Here is a 22,440-nt window from a genome sequence, read left to right on the forward strand (position 1 = left end):
TTGAGGCACTCACGGTTGCTGCTGGTGTACCTGAGAACTTTCCCCTACCGGGGAACATACTTCACCAGCACCGCTTTCTTCCTTTTTTTTAAGTTTTTTATTTTGAAATACTTTAAATCTCATGGGAAACGGGCAAGAATACTAAAAAGAATTCCAGGATACCCTTCACTCAGATTCATCCACTAACATCATTTGACCACATTTACTTTATCATTATTTCTCTATAAATACACATTTGTATTTTTTTCTGAACCATTTGAGAGTAAGTTGCATACAAGATACCCCTTTACCCTTAAATCCATCAGTGCGAATTTTCTAAGAACAAAACATTCTTTTACATAATACAGTACAATTATCCAAATCAGGAAACTTAGACTGATGTGATACTAATTGACGGTCCAAATTCAGGTCTTGCCAATTGCCCCATAATGTCCTTCATGACAATTTTTTTCCTTTGGTCCAGGATCTCATTTGGCATCCTGCATTGCATTTAGTTGTCGAGTCCTTTCAGTTTCCTTTAATATGAGTACAATAACTTAAATATACTTTGCCTTTCATTACATTGACTTTTTTTTTTTTGAGACAGTTTTGCTTTGTCCTCCAGGCTGGACTGCAGTGGCATGATCTCAGCTCACTGCAACCTCCACTTCCCCGGTTCAAGCAATTCTCATGCCTCAACCTCTGGAGTAGCTGGGATTACAGGTGCCCACCACCACACCCGGCTGACTTTTTGTATTTTAGTGGAGACGGGGTTTCATCATGGTACCCAGGCTGGTCTCAAACTCCTGAGCTCAGGCAATCCACCCATCTTGGCCTCCCAAAGTGCTGGATTATAGGCGTGAGCCACCGCACCTGGCCGATATTGGCATTTTTAAGCATACGGGTCAGTTGTTTTGTAGACTGTTCCTAAATTTGAGTATGTCTGGTGTTTATGCATTTTTGGGCACGAGTACTGTACCAGTGCCTCACTCATGGAAGCCCATGAGCCAGCATCATTTATAATGGTCGCCCAGTATTCTACTAGTTCATTTAAACCAATTTCCTATTATAGCATGTTTAGGTAGGTCTCAATTTGCTTTTTGTTTCTTTAGAGACAGGGTCTTGCTCTGTCACTCAGCTTGGAGTGCAGTGGCACGCACATAGCTCACTATAACCTTGAACTCCTGGGCTCACAGTATCCTGCTGCCTCGGCCTCCCAAAGCTCTGAGATTACAGGTGTGCACCACCACACCCAGCCTTCAACTTTTAAACATATAATAAACTGAGCTGCGGTAAATATTCTTTTTTTTTTTTTTTTTTTTTTTTTTTTTTTGAGATGGAGTCTCCCTCTGTTGCCCAGGATGGAATGCAGTGGTGTGATCTCGGTTCACGGCAACCTCTGCCTCCCAGGTTCAAGCTAATCCTGCCTCAGCCTCCTGAGTAACTGGGATTACAGGCATGTGCCTGGCTGATTTTTGTATTTTTAGTAGAGACGGGGTTTCACCATGTTATCCAGGCTGGTCTTGAACTCCTGACCTCAGGTAATCTGCCCGCCTCTTTCGGCCTCCCAAAGTGCTGGGATGACAGGTGTGAGCCACTGTGCCTGGACCTTTGGTAAATATCCTTGAACTTACATATTTGCATGGCTGTCTAATTATTTCCTTAGGCTAAATTCTAGAAGTGAAACCACTGAGTGAAAGAGTGAAGGCATAGACTTGTTTTAAAGCTCTTGGTCTCTAAGTGTTGCCAAGCCATTCTCCAGAAAGCAGTGCAGGCCTTTCTCCTCCAGTTAGTAGTGTCTGCCTGTGTCCTTACGCTCGCCAACCCTCCGCATTAGAATCCTCACCACTTTGATAGATGAAATGGTCTCTTACTGCTGCTTTAAATTGCACATTTGTTGTTAAGTGTCAACATTCTTTTTAACTGTTTAATGGCTATTCGTGTTTCCTGTCCACGCTTTTGTGAGTTTCCTGTCCATGCTTTTGTCCCATTGTGCTATTGGTGTCATTGTCATTTTCCCATCACCTTCCTTAGTTGAGGAGGCAACTGTGGGTGTGGGGAAGAGTAATCCTAGCGTAAAAGTCCCTGCTTTTGTACTCTCTGGTTTGCTGACTGGGGATTTGGTGTTGGTGAGTAGTAAAAGGAAAATAGGAAGAGACAACAGGTTTCTCGTGGAACCATGAAGACCTTGGTGGAAAGAACTGAACTCACCATTTCTGCAATGTTGACAATCTAACCCCATTTGTGGAAAAGGAGGCTGGGGCACTAGGCTGGAGCTTGAGAAAAAGAAGAAATTGCAACGGAGACAGATAAGAAGTGGTTGGTGGAAGGGGAACCAGAAGTGTGGTGGGGCAGAAGCTGAGTTTAAAGACAGTGTCAGGAAGCTGCCTTCCCACTTCTTGCTTTATCCTGCTTAAGTAAGGCAGTGTGCACCTGCTCAGGCATTATGAGCTATGCTTGGGTCCCAGATACCTTTCCTGGCCCCTAAGACCTCATAGCCCAAAGCAGTATTGATGCTCCCCCAAGAGCTTGTTTCTCCTTCCCAATGGCTTCCCAAGGGTTGATACTGACCAGGGTGAACTGCAGCATACCAGGGACACAGATAGTTCCCTCTGGGAAATGACCCTTTTTCCTACAGTATTTCATCAAGTAGAGATTCTTTTTGTTAAAGGGATTTTCTTTCTTTTTTTTTTTTTTTTTTTTTTTGAGACCGAGTCTGGCTCTGTGGCCCAGGCTGGAGTGCAGTGGCGCGATCTCAGCTCACTGCAAGCTCCAGCTCCCGGGTTCACGCCATTCTCCTGCCTCAGCCTCCTGAGTAGCTGGGACTACAGGCGCCCGCCACCACGCCCGGCTAATTTTTTGTATTTTTAGTAGAGATGGGGTTTCACCTTGTTAGCCAGGATGGTCTCGATCTCCTGACCTCATGATCCGCCCGTCTCGGCCTCCCAAAGTGCTGGGATTACAGGCTTGAGCCACCGCGCCCGGCCGGGATTTTCTTTCATTGTATACCCCCTGAGAAGGATAAACCTGTCAGTCATTCACACTTCAGTCGTAGGGACTTGTGACCTTAAAAGGTTAAATCCGAGGTTGGCCCTGATAATGTGTCCAAACACAAAGAAGGCAACAGGTCACTGTAGCCATAGAGATAAGCAAGAGTGTCGGGTGCAGCGGTGGCTCATGCCTGTACTCCCAGCACTTTGGGAGACCAAGGTAGGAGAATTACTTGATCTCAGGAGTTCAAGACCAGCCTGGGAAACATAGGGAAACCCCATCCCTGTGAAAAAAATACAAAAATTAGCAGGCTGTGGTGATGCACACCTGTTGCCCCAGCTACTCAGGAGGCTGATGTGGGAGGATCACTTGAGCCCAGGAGGTTGAGGCTGCAATGAGCCATAATCATGCCACTGCACTCCAGCCAGAGTGACAGGGTGAGACCAGAGTGAGACGAAAAAAAAAAAAGAGAGAAATCGGCAAGAGTAATCCACTCTTGGAGATTATTTGTAAATATATGGTTCAGGAGATGTGGAGCCCCTCGTTGCCCCAGGCCCCTCCCTCTCTGCCTCCCTGTTAGTTACTCTTCATCTCCCCAACCTCTTACCATTGTAGTGTCCATGGTTATTCCCTGGGCCTCTTCTATTTTTCTGTCTCCCTAGGTGATCTCATCCAGTCTCCTGGCTCCCTACCAGATTCAGATACCATCTATGAAGACCACCTTTGTGCTGATGACTCTCAAGATCATACACTTCCTGGAACTCCAGACTTGTACTTCCAATACAAGTACCACGAACTTAATATGTCCAGAGCTGACCTGATCTTCTCCCTGAACCTTCTCTTTCTTCCTGATACAATTGAGTTTTGCAGTTCTATTATTTCCATTGTTTAGGCCCAAATCCTTGAAGATATTGCTGACTCCTCTCTTTTTCTCATACTCCACATCCAAACTGTCTTAAATCCTATGGACTCTACCTTCAAAATATGTATATCTGGAATCTGAGCACTTCTCATCTCTTCTCATCTCCACTGCCAATACCCTAGTCCAAGCCAGTGTCATCTCTTGCATCTCCTAACTTGTCTTCCTGCTGCTGTCCTTGCTCTCCTTGTCCATATCTCTACACAGCAGCCAAAGTGAGTAAGTTGAAATACAAGTTAGACCACCTCATTCCTCTGCTCAAAACTCTCCAATCACTTCTCCACTCACTCAGAGTAAAGCGAACTTCCTTACAGGGCCTGCAAGGCTCTACACAAGGCCCTTCCCTCTCTCTCTCTCTCTCTCTCTCTCTCTTTTTTTTTTTTTTGTTGTTGAGATGGAGTCTTGCTCTGTGGCCCAGGCTGGAGTGCAGTGGTGCAATCTCGGCTCACTGTAACCTTCACCTCCCGGGTTCAAGCGATTCTCCTGCCTCAGCCTCCTGAGTAGCTGGGACTACAGGTGCGTGCCACCACGCCAGGCTAATTTTTTGTATTTTTAGTAGACACGGGGTTTCACTATGTTAGCCAGGATGGTCTCAATCTCCTGACCTGCCTGCCTCGGCCTCCCAAAGCGCTGGGATTATAGGTGTGAGCCACTGCCCCTGGCCAAGGCCCTTCCCTGTCTAACCTCATCTTTGATTACTTCTTCTCACCATCCAGCCCCATTGGCTTCCTGCTGTTCTTGAAACAGGCACATTCACACCTTAGGGCCTTGTACTTGCCCTTCTCCCTGCCTGAACTGCTTCCTTCCCCAGCTATCTTTGTGGCTCTGTCCCTCATCTCAAAAGGCACCTAATCAAGGCCTTCCTTGGCTACCCCATTTCAAAATTGGAAGCCTTCTCCCATGTTCCCCATCCCCATTGGCTTTTCTCCTCATTATTTCTCAACATCTAACACACACATATTTCATTCATATTTCTTATTTACCGACTGCCAATTCCACAAAGGCAAGGAGTTTTGTCTTTTTCATTTACTTGTTTTTGGACTTGATCATGCCTCAGTTTGTGGAGCAGGAGCTCAACTCAGCATGCACTGTCTCATTTAAAATACCCCCAGGAGGAGGATACCATTACCTCCACCCACAGTGAGATGTGGAGCTCAGAGAAGTTGAGTCACTCGTGCAAGGTCATATAGCTACTAAGTGTGTTTCAGATGTGAGTTATTCACGTCCAAACCCATGTTCTTTCTACCCTGAGGCACCATCTGTCTTAGTAGGGTTTATTTTTTGTCATTTTAAAAAATAATGTGGGCATAGCTGGGCAACAAGTTTCTGCTTCAATTACATCAGAAACTACAGATCCAGACATTCTCTTATGCCTTTGCTGACATTCAGTGCAGCATTCAGTAAGTACTGATACATGTCATTTGCTTATTTACTTATCAATTCATTTACACAGTATTTATTGAACACAGTGTTTATACCCCGCAATGTTTTAGGCCCTGAATTTATGGTCTTGAACAAAATAGATACCAAGTAAATATGAAATATAATATCAGATAGTGATAAGGAGTATGAGATGATATAAGGCAGGGTGAGGAGAGAGAGGAGAACTTGGGAGCTATTTTAGATTGGGAGGTTGGCAGGGTGCGGTGGCTCACGCCTGTAATCCCAGCACTTTGGGAGGTGGAGGCGGGATCATCTGAGGTCAGGAGTTCGAGACTAGCCTAGCCGATATAGTGAAACCCTGTCTCTACCAAAAATGCAAAAATCAGCCAGGCATAGTGGCACACGCCTGCAGTCCCAGCTACTCCGGAGGCTGAGGCAGGAGAATCACTTGAACCTGGGAGGTGGAGGTTGCAGTGAGCTGAGATTGTACCATTGCACTCCAGCCTGGGTGACAGAGCAAGACTCCACCTCAGGCCAGGTGTGGTGGCTCACACCTGTAATCCCAGCACTTTGGAAGACCGAGGTGGGTGGATCACCTGAGGTCAGGAGTTTGAGACCAGCCTGACCAATATGGTGAAACCCTGTCTCTACTAAAAATACAAAAATTAGCTGGGCATAGTGGCACGCACCTGTAGTCCCAGCTACTCGGGAGATTGAGACAGGAGAATCACTTGAACCTGGGAAGTGGAGGTTGCAGTGAGCCGAGATCATGCCACTGCACTCCAACCTGGGTGACAGAGTGAGACTCTGTCTCAAAAAAAAAAAAAAAAAAAAAAAAAAAAAAAAAAAAAAAAAAAAAAAAAGACTGAGAGGTCAGTAAGAGATGGCAACTGTAGTTTCAAAATAAGTACCAAATTAAACTGCTCATCACACACCCCCACCATCTCTAATTAGGAATATTGCAATAGCATCCTACCTGGCTCCCTTGCTTCCAGCTTGCCCCCAACTCCTGGCCCAGGCCATTCTTGATGTGGTGACCAGTGAGAGATGATTGGGGCATGGTGAATCTGATTTGGAATATATTTTAAAACTAGAGTGGCTATAGTTTGATTGAATAAGAGGTACACAGGTTGGGTCTCCAGGAAGCAGACTTTGAGATTTAACGTGGAGCTGGGATGGCCCTTCAGAGCCATCCCTAACTGGGGCAAGGGAGCTGGGTTTTTGCCCCCCACATTAATCAGTCATGGAAGGTGGGTTGCCCCTAGAAAGAGTGTGACCTTGGGGAAGCAGTTATCTTCAGTCTACAAAGAGGGCTGACAGGTGAGGGCTGTCCTTGAGCAGAAGACTTGGGTAACATTGTCAACTAACTAAACCTAATGGACATCTATAAAACACTCTACTAAACAATAGCAGGATATACCATTTTTCTCAAGTGTACATGGAACATTCTTCAGGATAGGCCATATGCTAGGCCATAAAACGCGTCTCAATAATTTTAAAAGGACTGAAATCATACAAAGATGTTCTCTGATCACAATAGAATTAAATTAGAAATCAACAACAACAGGAAATTTGAGGAAATTACAAGTGTGTGAAAATTAAACAGCATGCTTCTGAACAACCAGTGGGTGGAAGAAGAAATCACTAGGAAAATTAGAAAATATTTCAAGCTGAATGAAAATTGAAACAGAACATAACAGAATTTTTGACATGTAGCTAAAGCTATGCTTAGAGGGGATTTGTAGCTTGTAATTTCTATATTCCCTCACACATACACAAAAAATCAACTCAAAATTGATCATAGACCTAAATGTAAGTGCAAAACTACAAAACTACTAGAAAAAGGCCTAAAAGTAGATATTCATGATGTTGGGTTAGTCGGTGATTTCTTATATATGACACTTTCTTACATATACACAAGCAATAAAATAGTATTTTCTTTTTGGAGACAGGGTCCTGGTATGTTACCTAGTCTGGAGTGCAATCATGGTGCAATCATAGCTCACTGCAGCCTCAACTCCCGGGCTCAAGTGATCCTCCTCCCTCAGCCTCCTGGATAGCTGGGACTACAGGTGCACACAACCACACTTGGTTAATTGTTAATTTTTTTATTTTTATTTTTTGGTGTGGAGACAGGGTCTCACTAAATTGCCCGTGCTTCAGATAAAATATTGTTAATTGGATTTCATCAAAATTGAAAACTTTTGTACTCCAAAAGGCACCATTAGAAAGTGAAGGTTGGGTGTGGTGGCTCACACCTGTAATCCTAGCACTTCGAGAGGCCAAGGCAGGTGGATCATTTGGGGCCAAGAGTTTGAGACCAGCCTGGCCAACATGGTGAAACCCCGTCTCTAAAAAATACAAAAGTTAGCCAGGCATGGTGGTGCATGCATGTAGTCCCAGCTACTTGGGAGGCTGAGGCAGGAGAATTTCTTAAACCTGGGAGTTGGAGGTTGTGGAGAGCCGAGATTGTGCCACTGCATTCCCGCCTGGGTGACAGAGCAAGGCTCTGTCTTAAAAAAAAAAAAAAAAAAAAAGTGAAAAGATCTGGAAATTGCCTTCATTAAGGAAAAAACAAACATAAAAACAACAGCAACAATAAGAAAGTGAAAAGATAAACAAAAGCAATAGGACAAGATCAAATATTTGCAAATCATTTATCAGATAAGGGACTTGTATCTAGAATATAAAAAGAACTCTTATAACTCAATAATAATAATAAAAAATGGGCAGGAGATTTGAATAGACATTTCACCAAAGAAGATATATAAATGGCCATCAAATACATGAAAACATACTGTTTGGGGTTCACTTAATTTCTTGCATCAATAAGTTAATATCTTTTGCCAAATTTGGGAGTTTTTCAGGCATTATTTCTTTGAGTACATTTTCCTGCTCCATTCTCTTTTTTTTTTTTTTTTTTCCTGCTCTGTCCATTCTCTCTCTCTTCTTCTTAAACACTGATGACATGAATGGTAGTTAGCTCTTTTGTTACAGTCCCATAAATGAACCTCTGTTCATTTTTTTCAGTCTATTTTTCTCCATTGTCCAGATTGAGTAATTTCTCTTCTACCTTTAAGTTCGCTGAATCTTTCATCTGTCCTCTCCAATCTGCTAAGCCAATCTATTGAGTTTTCAATTTTCATGATTATATTTCTAAGTTCTAAAATTTCTATTTGATTCTTCTTTTTTTTTTTTGGAGATGGAGTTTCTCTCTTTTTGCCCAAACTGGAGTGCAATCATACGATCTCAGCTCACTGCAACCTCTGCCTCCGGGGTTCAAGTGATTCTCCTGCCTCAGCCTCCCAAGTAGCTGGGATTACAGGCACCTGCCACCATGCCTGGCAAATTTTTTTGTATTTTTAGTAGAGACAGGGTTTCACCATGTTGGCCAGGATGCTCTTGATCTCATGACCTTGTGATCCACCCGCCTTGGTCTCCCAAAGTGCTGGGATTACAGGTGTGAGCCACCACGCCTAGCCTGCTTCTTCTTTATATCTTCCATTTCTTTGCCAAAACATCTGGTTTTCATTTGTTTCAAGAGAGTTTGTAATTGCTTGTTAAACCTTTTTTTTCTTTTCTTTTCTTTTTGAGACAAGGTCTTGCTCTGTTGCCCAGGCTGAAGTGTAGTGGGGCAATCATGGCTCACTGCAGCCTCGACTTCCCAGGCTCAAGTGATCCTCCCACCTCAGCCTTCAAGTAGCTGGGACCACAAGTACACACCACCATGTCTGGCTAATCAAAAACATTTTTTTTTTTTTTTTCCCAAGGAACTGGGACCACAAGTACACATATCATGCCTGGGTAATTATTATTATTATTATTATTATTATTATTATTATTATTATTATTATTGTTGTTGTTGTTGTTTTTAATAGAGACAGCATTTCCCTATGTTGCTGGTCATGTACTCCTGGGCTCAAGTGATCCTCCCACCTTGGCTGCTGAAATGCTGAGATTACAGGCATGAGCCACTGCACTTGGCTGTAAAGCAAGTTTTTTGTGTTTTTTTTTTTTTTCGGTTGCCCAGGCCCAAGCTGGAGTGAGTGCAGTATTGCATTCTTGGCTCACTGCAACCTCTGCCTCCATCTGGTTCAAGTGATTCTTCTGCTCCTGACCAGCGTCCTGTCTCCCAAAGCTGGGATTATGTGAGCCTGGCCTATAAAGGATGGATTACAGGTTCAAGTGATTCTCCTGCCTCAGCGTCCCGAGTAGCATGCACCACCACTCCCAGCTAATTTTTGTATGTTTAGTAGAGACAGGGTTTCGCCATGTTGGTCAGGCTGGTCTCGAACTCCTGACCTTGAGTGATCCACCCGCCTTGGCCTCCCAAAGTGCTGGGATTACAGATGTGAGCCAACGCGCCCGGCCTGTAAAGCATTTTTAATACTTGTTTTAAAATACTTGCTTGCTTTAAATATGCATCAGGTGATTTTAACATTTAAGTCATCTTGGGTGTTGATGTCTGTTAATTGTCTTTTCTTATTCAAGATTTTCCTGATTCTTGGTATGACAAGTGATTTTCACTTGCATCCTGCACATTTTGGATAGTGTGTTATGAGGCTCTGGACCTTATTTAAGTCTGTTTTAGTGATCGTCCTTTGACACCGCACTAGTTGAGCAAAGAAGGTGCTGCCTCTCTGCTGTCAGGTTGCGGGAGAGGCCCAGGTTCCTCAGTTGGCCTCTGAACACTTGAGGGAGCCGTGCTCCTTGTGATTACTAGGTGCGGATGGGGTTTCAGGCTTCCCACTAGGTCTCTGCTGACACACACTGGCTGAGAGAGTAAGAAGCACCTCATTCCTGTTCCCCATGTGGTCTCCAGGGATATTGGTTGTGATGGAGGGGGATTTCATACCACCAGGCGCCGCCGAAAGTCCCAGCTTCCTACTTGCTGGGGAGGGGTACCTCAGCTGGGTGCGAGTTGATGGCTAAACTCCCCACACAGCCTTTGTTGGCAGATACGGGGGTGAGAGTGTTTTTTATTTTTTATTTTTTTTTCCTGAAATAGAGTAGTCATTGTCTAGAAGTTTTGTCTTTCCAGGATGTTCCTTTCTTGGTCCGTTGGCCAGAGACTTTCCGGGATTTTTTTCATCTTCCTGTTGGAGTTTCCTGGTTGCTGGCTTTTCCAGCACCCAGTCTTATATAAATGAGGCAAAAGCCAAACCCAGGGAACTCACCACTATATTGTTTTTTTGGGTCTTGAGATTCCTAGCCAGTCTGCCTTCTCTCCATCTTTCAGGATCTTCTTATGTTTGTTTTATATATACCATCCAGGATTGTAGCTGTATTTAGCAGGAGGAATCAGAAGTGCATCTATGTCATCTTGTCTTGGAGCTTGAAGGCAGCTGGATAAGTCCTTAAAACATTCAACATAGATTTTCCATATGACTCAGCAATTCCGTTCCTAGGTATCTACCTAAGAAAAATGAAAGCAGGCCGAGTGTGATGGCTCACGCCTGTAATCCCAGGACTTTGGGAGGCTGAGGTGGGTGGATCACCTGAGGTCAGGAGTTCAAGACCAGCCTGACCAACACGGAGAAACCCTGTCTCTACTAAAAATACAAAAATTAGCTGGGCGTGGTGGCGCATGCCTGTAATCCCAGCTACTTGGGAGGCTGAGGCAGGAGAATCATTTGAACCCAGGAGGCTCAGGTTTCGGTGAGCAGAGATGGCGCCATTGCACTCCAGCCTGGGTGACAAGAGCAAAACTCCATCTCAAAAAAAAAAAAAAAAAAAAGAAAAATGAAAGTGTGTGTCCACACAAATACTTGTATAAGAATTCATAGCAGTGTTATTCACAATAGCTATGAAGTAAAAACAACCAAATATCCACTGATCAGTGAATTGATGAACAAAATATGGTGTGTCCCTTTGGGAGGCTGAGGCGGGTGGATCACTGGAGGTCAGGAGTTTGAAACCAGGCTGGCCAACATGGTGAAACTCCGTCTCTACTAAAAATACAAAAAAATTAGCCGGGCATGGTGACACACGCCTGTAATCCCAGCTACTTAGGAGGCTGAGGCAGGACAATTGCTGGAACCCGGGAGGCAGAGGTTGCAGTGAGCCAAGATAACATCACTGCACTCCAGTCTGGGCGACAGAATGAGACTTTATCTCAAAAAAAAAAAAAAAAAAAGATGTGTCCATATAATGGAATACTATTCAGCAATAAAAAGGAATGAAATATGGATACATGCTGCAAAATGAATGAACCTCAAAAACATTATGCTAAGTGAAAGAAGCTAGACTCAAAAGGCTGTAGGAATCCATTCACATGAAATGTCCGTAATAGACAAATCTAGAGACGGAAAGATTAGTGATTGCCTAGGGCTCAGGTTTGGAATGGGGGCTAAGTGCAAAGAAAAATGAAGTTTCTTTTCGGTGTGATGGAAACATTCTAAAATTAGATTGTGGTGATAGTTTTACAACTCTATAAATACACTAAAATCACTGAATTGTGCACTTAAAATGGGTGAATTTTTTTTTTTTTTTGAGATGGAGTCTTGATCTGTTGCCCAGGCTAGAGTGTAGTAATGCCATCTTGGCTCACTGTAATCTCCATCTCCCAGGTTCAAGCAATTCTCTTGCCTCAGCCTCTCGAGTAGCTGGGATTACAGGGGGCCACCACCACACCTGGCTAATTTTTGTAGTTGTAGTTGAGACGGGGTTTCACCATGTTGGCCGGGCTGGTCTTGAACTCCTGACCTCAAGTGATCCGTCCACCTCGGCCTCCCAAAGTCCTGGGATTACAGCTGTGAGCCACCGCGCCCTGCCAAAGTGAGTGAATTTTATGGTATGTAAATTATGCCTCAATAAATCTGTGAGAGGAGAGGAGGTAGAGACATTTTCTGTTGTAGAATTTCTTAAGGAATTTTGCTGTTAAGAGTTGCAGAGAAAATACGTCTAACAAGACAGCATATGAGGTCATGAGAAATTTTTAAAACCTCATTATTCCAGAAAATTCATACACATAAACAGAGATAATGAAAAAGAACTCCCATATACCTGTGACCCAGATGCAATCATCATTAATTCAGGACCACTGATGCCTGTAATCCCAGCACTTTGGGAAGCTGAGGCAGGTGAATCACCTGAGGTCAGGAGTTTAAGATCAGCCTGTCCAACATGGTGAAACCCCGTCTCTACTAAAAAACACAAAAATTAGCCGGACATGGTGGTGCATGCCTGTAATTCCAGCTACTAGGGTGGCCGAGGCAGGAGAATTGCTTGAACCCAAAAGGCGGAGGGTGCAGTGAGTCAAAATGGCGTCATTGCACTCTGGCCTGGGCAACAGAGCGAGACACTGTCTCAAGAAAAAAAAAATTCAGGACCACTCTAGTTCCATCTCTACTCCCAACCTCCACACCAGATTATTTTAGAACAAACCCTTCTATCGTAAATATTTCAGTATCCTAAAACATAAGGACTCTTAAATAACATAACCATTATGTCAGTATTGTTTCTGAAAAGTTTACGCAATTTCTCAATATTATCAAATATGCAATGTTTAGTTTCCCCAAATTTCCGTTAAATATATATACAGTTTGAATCAATATCAAAACAATATCCGTGCATTGCATTCAGCTGATATGTGTCTTAAGTCTCTTTCTCTTCTTTGAAGTGGAATTCACATTTTAGAACAGTTTTAGATTTATAGAGAAACTGACAGGATAGTACAGAGTATTGCCATGTGCCCTCCCTGGATTCAGTGTCCTTATTAATAACATCTTACATGAGTGTGGTATATGTGTCATACTTAATGAATCAATATTGATAAATTGGTTGGGTGCGGTAGCTCACGCCTGTAATCCCAGCTCTTCGGGAAGCTGAGGCGGGCGGATCACCTGAGGCCAGGAGTTTGAGACCAGCCTGGCCAACATGGCGAAGCCCTGTCTCTACTAAAAATATAAAAATTAGCCGGGTGTGGTTGAGCGTGGTGTAATCCCAGCTACTTGGAAGGCTGAGGCAGGAGACTCACTTGAACCCGAGAAGTGGAGGCTGCAGAAAGCCGAGATCATGCCACTGCATTCCAGCCTGGGCAACAGAGCGAGACTTCATCTCAAAAAAAAAAAAAAAAAAAAAAAAGATAAATTATTATTAAAGACCATACTTTATTCATTCAGAATGTCTTAGTTTTCACCTGATGTCTTTTTGTCTGTTACAAAATTCCATATTTCTTTTCTTTCTTTTTTTTTTTGAGACAAAATTTCACTCTTGTTGCCCAGGCTGGATTGCAATGGCGTGATCTCGGCTCACTGCAAACTCCGCCTCCTGGTTTCATGCGATTTTTCTGCTTCAGCCTCCTGAGTACCTGGGATTACAGGTGCCGGCCACCATGCCCGGCTGATTTTTTAATATTTTGAGTAGAGACGGAGTTTCCCCATGTTGGCCAGGCTGGTCTCGAACTCCTGGCCTCAAGTGATCCACCGGCCTCGGCCTCCCAAAGTGCTGGGATTACAAGCATGAACCACCTCGCCTGGCCTTCCAGGATACCATATTTCATGTATTTGTCACGTCTTTTTGTGCTCCTCTTGGTTGTGACAGTTTTGCCAGTGTTCCTTGTTTTTGGTGACCTTGATAGTTTTGAGGTGTACTAGTCAGGTGTTATGCAGGCTGCCCCTCTTTTGGAATTTGTTTGGTGATTTTCTCATGGTTAGACTTGGAGCTTAAGTCTGTTTAAATCTTTTTTTACCCCTTGACATTTATTTGTTGAAGAAATGGCTTGTTTCCTATAGAACTTTCCACATTCTGAATTTTGCTAATTGAATCACTGTACCATTTACCATATTGCTCTGCCTCCCCCATTTTTTTCTTAAACTGGTAGTTAGATTTAAAGACTTGATATGATTCATGATCTATTTTCTGGCAAGGCTACGTCATAGGTGGTATCGTGCTGTGTTTCTATCAGGAGGCATAGAATTCTAGTTGGCAACCATGATGAGCATTGCTAGATCCATTGTTTTCTTAGGGATTGTAAAATGCAAATATTCTAATTCTATTATTCTGTCTAAACTGATTTCATTTATACAGATTATGTCCCATCTACTGTTTTGACACGATTTATTTAGGAAAGGCAGATTGATGCCATTCTTTCCCCTTTATTTAGCAGCTTTCAGAATGAGTTTGTTCTCTAGCATCTGCCAAAGGTAACCAATGACTCTTTATTTAGTATCACTATGAGTCAATTGATTTCCATGTGTTTTAATCCCTTGCCATTATTATTTTTACTGAGGCTCCATTTATGCCATATTTAGGCTGTGTGAGCCTCAAGTTGATACAATACTAATATCTTTGATGCCTTTCTTGTTTTCTGGTGATAAGATGTTCATGCTCATCTTGTACATAGGCTGCTATATGTTTCTTTTTAGAGGAAATGGTACTAGGAGACCTCAGTTTGGGTGCTGAGGAAGGTTTGTATTTATTCATTTTTTATTTTCTTAGATAGGAGGAATAACATGTTTGCTTGCTGATAGGAGTGATCCACTGCAGAGGGAAAGGGGGTGTGCAGGAGAGGGGGTATTGCTGGAGGAGTGTCCCTGAGTAGGTGAGAGGCAGTGGGGTCTAGTGCCCAAGTGGAGGGGTTGGTTGTTAGTTCAAAGCGAGGAAGATGGGCTGAGCACATTGGCTCACGCCTGTAATTCCAACGTTTTGGGAGGCTGAGGAGGGTGGATCACCTGAGATCGGGAGTTCAAGACCAGCCTGGGCAACATGGTGAAACCCCGTCTCTACTAAAAATACAAAATTAGACAGGCATGGTGGTGCATGCCTGTAATCCCAGCTAATTGGGAGGCTGAAGCAGGAGACTCACTTGAACCCAGGAGGCAGAGGTTGCCGTGAGCCGAGATTGCGCCACTGCGCTCCACCCTGGGCCATAGAGTGAGACTGTCTCCAAAAAAAAAAAAAAAAAAAAAAAAAAAGTGAGGAGGATGGAGGCTGTGTAATGAAATACAAGAAAGTGTGAAATAGTTGCTTTGAAATTCTGTGAGTGAGTGGCCAGGAAAATGCTGTATACTTCTTTTTCTTTTCTTTAATTCCATGACAGGTTAACTGCTGGGTACTTCTAATGGCCAACTTGAAGTTTGTTTTTTTTTTTTTTTTTTTGAGACGGAATCTTGCTCTGTCACCCAGGCTGGAGTGCAGTGGCGCGATCTCGGCTCACTGCAAGCTCCGCCTCCCGGGTTCACGCCATTCTCCTGCCTCAGCCTCCCGAGTAGCTGGGACTACAGGCGCCCGCCACCACGCCTGGCTAATTTTTTGTATTTTTAGTAGAGACCGGGTTTCACTGTAGCCAGGATGGTCTCGATCTCCCGACCTCGTGATCCGCCCGCCTTGGCCTCCCAAAGTTCTGGGATTACAGGTGTGAGCCACCACACCCGGCCATGGTTGAGTATTTTTATCCAACCACTTCAGCTGCTTGGATGCAGGCATGGAGTAGGTGGGAAGTTAGATGTAGCCAGAGCTAGACTTTTAACAGGTAGGTATGATGGAGGGAATGAAGGAAATAGGAGTTGAGACGCAAGATAGCTCTTACAACAATGGGTCATGAAACCTAAGCGGGATAAGGTTGGAAGGGCACAGGATCTCATAATGTCAGGCTCAAAGGGGTTGGAGGTCTGGAGAGTAAAAACATTGATCTCTGGAGCTGGACACTAGAGGGAGTGATCTGCAAGGACAGTAAGGGGGATACTTAAACCTGAGATTATGCAGAGGTTGCATGTACAGGTATAGGTAATGACAAGGTCTAGGTATCACTGTGGAGTGAGTGGCTGCAGTAGGGGGAGGACAAGATCATTGGAGGTGAGAAGGTCAAAAGGTCAAGGTGAGAGGCCAGGGTGTTGGGTGGAGTGGCTTGGTTGATAGAGAAGCCACAAAGAGTGGTAGCAGGAGTGGGATGAAGAGAAAGACAGTGACCCGGGGACTGAAAATGGTAATGAATTGTGAAGAGTGAGGAGTGACTGGAAGGCTGTTAAATGCTGGCAGCAGGAGCAGCTAAGGGTGACGTCGGAGGCCACATGTACTGCATGCCAGCTAAGGCCCTGCATTACTCTCGACCACCAGAGAAAAAGTTCATGTATTCATTCATTTATTCAAGCAGTAAGTCAACCAAACTTGACTGTCTACCCTGTGCTTAGCAAAACCCTCCCTCCCCTCACAGAATGGACATGTATTCATTAGAAAATCGTCCTTATGAAGTCAGGACATCTTCAGGACACTTCCAGTTAATCAGATACCCATCAATCCTTCTAGTTAACTGACTTTTTGTTTGTTTGTTTGTTTAGCAGTGAATTTTAATGAATAAAACCTCTGGGATTAAAAACTTTTTTTTTTTTTTTTCATTTTTTGAGACAGAGTCTTGCTGTGTTGCCCGGGCTGGAGTGCAGTGGTGCGATCTTGGCTCACTGCAACCTCTACCTCCCAGGTTCAAGCGATTCTCCTGCCCTAGCCTCCCAAGTAGCTGGGACTATAGGTGCACACCACCACATCTGACTAATTTTTGTATTTTTAGTAGAGACAGGGTTTTGCTATGACAGTCAGGCTAGTCTCGAACTCCTGACCTCAAGTGATCCACCCGCCTCGGCCTCCCAAAGTGCTGGGATTACAGGCATGAGCCACTGCGCCCAGCCAGATTAAAACTCTTGTGTAATAAATTAGCAGATATGGAAATCCTTCATTTTCCACAAAAAATCCCCATCCTGAGTGGATACCAGTGACCTCATCACAAGAGGTCAACATGAAAGTGCTGTCAGCGTGGTGAGAGAGGTGGTGATGTCAGATCACCTGTGGAAGTGGAAGGACCTTGGAGTTGAAAGGAATCTTCGGGATGGTCTTGCCTCTAGCTTTCAAACTTTTTCTTTTCATCACATCAAATGTAGAGGAATTTTGTCCATCAAACTCACACCTAGAATCCCAAAAGAGAGAAGAGGTATAGGATCAGTGCTCTGACTGAGTCTTTCCCCTCCTGAGACCCCACCCCTACCCAGAGTGCCCCTGCAAGGTTGCCATGGGATGTAGGATGCTGGGGAACACAGCCTGGAACCATTCACTCGGTCCCATTTCTTCTTTTACGAGGCCCAGAGGGAGAAGCCACCTGCCTAAGGTGACACGGGTCTGGGGCCCATGCCCAGTGTCGTGCCTGTTGGTCAGGAGCGGCTGAGGAAAGCAGAGCAGGGGTGAGGTGGGAGGAAAGGGCAGGGCCGCGCTGCCTCGGGTCTGGAGCCCTCGCTGACAGCGTGGGGCCTTTTTCACTTGTTCTAACTTTGGGGACAAAAGGTTTTCTTTCTTTCTCTCTTTCTCTCTCTCTCTCTCTCTCTCTCTCTCTCTCCTTCTCCCTTCTTCCTTCCTTCCTTCCTTCCTTCTTTCCTTTCTTCTCCTTCTTTTTCTTCCTTCCTTCCTTCCTTCCTTCTTTCTCAACAAAGGCATGATAAGAAATTTTTTGGTGGGCAGAGAAGAAGAGTATATAATAGTGGAAAAAACACTTAGCTTAGAAGTTTGACACAGTGTGATGTTGGTCAGGCTAGCTGACCTCTCTGAGCCTCACTCAGTTCCTTCATCTGTAGAGAAAGAGGTTGGGGCCGGCGTGGGTGAGTGAGTGGGTGCTGGATGAAGAGGGAAGGAGATGGACAGGAGGCACCTGGCGGACTTGGCCAGTGTCAGCCGCTGTCCTAGGAGACTCTGGGCTGGGGCGGCATTACCGGTTATCCCTTTCCTGGGGAGATTGACAATTAACCCTGGAAGCAGTCTTTAAAATTTTTACTGGACACATATAATCATGGATTGACAATCTTCCATTTTAAATTTAGAAACTACAGGCGAAAGTTAAAGATACACAACAAATGAGTTTTTTATTTTCTTTTTTTCCTGACAAGGAAAGCAGTTGTGTGCTGGGGTCTAGTATGCGGAAGAAATCTATTAAAATATATTTAAAAAGGTAAATCCAAAAATTTATAATTACAAGAGTGAATGACAAGATGATTGTCAATAAAATTAAATAAGCAAAACAACTGCTTGCCCTTTAGAAAATATCTCCAAGCCCCAGGGATCCAAAGTGTTTGTGAATCTGTGGATGTGTGTGTGTCTGTGTGTGTGTGTATTTTTTTTGTTGTTGTTTCTCTGCCTTTCTTGCCAAACTATATGGAGCCCCGTCTAAGGACAGAGGACTGTCGGATGTGTTTTCAGTGGAATCGCTGTTTTCTTCACATCAGGGGGACGTTCTTAGGCAGCTGAAAGCGGGGGCTCAGGTGGGCATGGGGTTGGGAGGGCTGAGGTTTAGGATGGGAGGGTGGGTGAGAGCTAGTAAGGCTGGGTGTGGCACTGGGGGCGGGCAGCAGGTACTTGGCTGGGGCTTCAGGACCTTCTAGGGGCTGCTGTCCAGGGGGGTGGATGAAGGGGTAGTGAAGGGGTCAGAGCACTCAAGACGTGCAGTGTGGGCAGGGGACAGGCTGCGGTGTGTGACGAGGGTAGCCTGAGGTGGTGAGACTTGCTGATCACCCGGCTGGGCTGCCCTGGTCTACTCACAACTGGTCTTCCCTGTGTGTCTGGTAAACACCAAAGGAGGTGAAATCTCCAATCCCTGGCCTGTGCTGACGGTGAGGCGGGAGAAGGCTTCCCTGGGTCCCAGGTCCCCAACCTGGCACAGTCATGGGTCAGGGGCTGCCTGTTCCTCACCTACCTTCCTCACGGGGCTTCTGAGCCTGGCATTAGAAGAGTCTGTCTGCCCGCAAGGCTCTCTGGCCCCCAGTGCCCTGCCCTCCAAGGCTCCCAGTCTAGGTGGGAGAGACATACAGAACAAACAGCACCATGAGGGTGGTGGGAAGTGGTGTGAACATGTCTCCTGGAAGCTCTGGGAAGAAGCTGTGGCCACACAATGGATGTCTCCAGCCTTGACCTCTCCTTGGAACTCAGACCTTTCTGCCTCTCACGCCAAACTATATGGAGCACCTGGTAAGGACAGAGGACTGTCTGATGTGTTTTCAGCGGAATCACTGTTTTCTTCACATCAGCCACCTCCTCCACTCCCCACCAGGATGTCAACTGAAACGTGTCTCAGTCCAAATTCTTTATTCCCTGCTTCTGCAGCTACTCCCTCCCTCCCCGCAATCCTGGCACAATGCATTGCTTAGGCTGGACTATGGTGTGAATGTGTCTGCCAAAATTCATGTGTTGGAAATTTAATTCCCATGCAACTGTTGGGAGGTGGGGCCTTTTGGCAGAGCCTGCATGAATGGATTAATGTCATAAAAGGACTTGATGGAAAGAGTTCATCCCTTTTGCCCTTCCACCCCCTGCTATGTGAGGACACCGTGTTCCTCCCCTCCAGAGGATGAAGCAACAGATGCCATCTTGGAAGCAGAGAACAGCCCTCACCAGACAGCAGTGCCTTGATCTCAGGTTTCTTGGCCTCTAGAACTGTGAGAAAAGAAATTTCTTTTCTTTTTTCTTTTCTTCTTCTTTTTTTTTTAGACAGAGTCTTGCTCTGTTGCCCAGGCTGGAGTGCAGTGGCATGATCTCGGCTCACTGCAACCTCCGCCTCCTAGGTTCAAGCGATTTCCAGCTAATTTTTGTATTTTTAGTAGAGACGGGGTTTCATCATGCTGGCCAGGCTGGTCTCGAACTCGTGATCTCAAGTGATCCACCCGCTTCAGCCCCCCAAAGTGCTAGGATCACAGGCGTGAGCCACCGCGCCAGGCCTCGTTTTGCTATTCTTCAACTTCGCATGTTTGGAATGCTACAGCGTGAGGTCTTTCGTGTCTGGTTTCCTTCGCTCCCTTCCACCGTTCTAAGATTGTTTTCTGCATCCTCCGTACCCCTCCCTCGGCATCTTCCTGCTGGGAACTGCTCTTTCTGTCTGCCACCTCGTGGCCACAAGGGGGCAGCAGAGGCTGAGGAAAATCTGGTGAGATCAGCTTGGGGGTCTTTTCCCGGGCCCACGAGTTACTCCCCCTGCCCACGGAGCACCCTCTGTCTGGGCGCCTCCCATGCAGCTGCTGCTTCTCGGTCCTGCTTCTTTCTCTGAGACCCGCTGCTTTAGAGAAGATTTCTGGAACAGAGATTTGGAGCAAGGATCTCCAAACTCTTTTGATCACACGCTCCATTCAGTAATATATTTTGAACGTGCAGCTAACAAACATGTGCAAACATTATGCAGGTTGAAAGAACAAACGCAAATCACATTAAAAGGGGATGAGATTAAAGATTTTATAATAGTTGTAATATGTTCTCTACCTTCTTTCCTATCTCCCCACATCCCTGGAGGGCCCTTAGGGCTGGTGCACGTAATCTGGTGGCCGCCTGTTTAGAGCTCGACTGAGCTTTGATGTAGACCTAGTCCCAGTCAGGGTTTGGCCACACGACCTGTGACCCTGGGCAGGTTTCCTCGATCGTCGAGCCTCTGCCTCTCAGCTGTGAAGTGAGGACAGTAAGGACCATATCACGGTATTACGCTAAAACATTCACGGAAATAAACATGTAATGTTCGGAGTAAGATGCCGCCTACTGAACAGTCGGCCTGAGTATTTGGCGGTGGTCATTAGAGAGCAGAGGCGCCGGCCTCAGGGTTAAGCCCACAGCTCTGCCTGTGGAGAGGAGACTCAGTGACAAGAGAGAAGAAAGTGTCCGGCATCCTGGGGACTGAGAATCTGCCTCTCAGGGCTGGACAGGGCAGGGCCTCTTCTGCCTCCAGCACCCCAGGCCTCTCTCCTCTGATTCTGTCAGGGACAGAGGCCAAGGTTGGAGACCTCTAGGCCTTTTTCCATAACTTGGTTCCCAAATTCCTCCCACTAGGACTTGCGTGTTTCAGCCTTAACCATGGATGGACCTGACCTGCATGGGATTGAGAGGGTCAGTAAATTCGTCCCCACCACTGACCGGGTCACCTACCTGGGCAGTACATGTGCTGCTCTCGGCAACTCAGCCACTGACACTGCAGTGCTGGGGAATGTGCTTGAGACACCCTGGGAGACATGTCCACTCCGGCGGCCCACCCCAGCTAGATCAGGGGGACCTGATCAGTTATTTTTTTCCTTCTCTCTCCCTCCCCTATACTCCTCCTCCCTTCCTTCCTCCCTGTCTCTCTGCCTCTCTCTTTCCTTCCTTTTTGCTCTTTCCTTTCTTATGACATCTTTCTCTCCTATGCTTTTGTTCCTTTTAATTTATTTTTGCTTATTTATTAGTCTAATAAAATTTATTAAAATTTTTATCATAACGTCTTTTTTTCCCTCTGGCCTCACTCCTTTATCTTTGTATATCTCAGGGGATGGGTGGCAGGGATGCTCCCTCCCCTCCCCAGGAATCTCGGGTTTGGAAGCAGGGTGGGTTGCCCATTCAGAGGGTGGTAGGAATGGTGCTGTAGGCTGGGAAGGCTGGGGCAGACCCTGACTCTTCAGAGAGGGCGGGTGGCAGAAGGACATCTCGGAGCCATCTTTGGGTGGATATTTCTATTATGGAGAGACATCCTCTCCTGGGATGGGCTCTCCCTGCCAGAGGGGCAGATGGGCAGGCCCAGGGGAAGGGGATGGCACAGCCAGGCCACCGGAGCCCTGCTCAACAGGCAATCAGCTAAGAGTTCTGCCCACCAGTCAGGTTATGGTGGTTAGTGATTGGAGGGAAAGATTTTAAAGTTGAAACAAAAACACCACTGTGTGTGTGTGTGTGTGTGTGTGTGTATGTGTGTGTGTGTGTGTGTGTATGTGTGTGTGTATATGTGTGTGTGTGTGTATGTGTGTGTGTTTCTTTTTCTTTTCCAGAGAAGTCAGAACATTCTTCTTTAAACTTTTTTCTGCAATAGAAGATAACCCAGTACACTGCTCATCTTAAAAGTGTGAAGGCAAATGAAGTTTACCAGATTGTACCCAGAAGGAAAGGGGTTGAATCCTTTTTACTGTCATATTTTCAATTCACAATATATTTAATGTAGTTTACATTCACTGTTCTTTTATGACTGGGGCATTTATCTGAAACTATTTTGAAAGCACTTGAAAAAACTAAAATATAAGAGTTATTACATATCTTTTAAAAAGGAAAGTGTTAACTCCATTAGCACAGGATAATTTATATTTTGAGCATGAAAGATCATTCTTAGCCTAGTGAGTGGTGCTTATGGTTAAAGCAGCTGGAATGTGATCTTGAGGAGCTGGGGAGGGAGTGAGGTCTGCTGTTTGAGCTCCTTCTGC

The sequence above is a fragment of the Macaca thibetana genome, chromosome 4 (genome assembly GCF_024542745.1).
Source record: "Macaca thibetana thibetana isolate TM-01 chromosome 4, ASM2454274v1, whole genome shotgun sequence".
In the NCBI taxonomy this organism is placed as follows: domain Eukaryota; kingdom Metazoa; phylum Chordata; class Mammalia; order Primates; family Cercopithecidae; genus Macaca; species Macaca thibetana.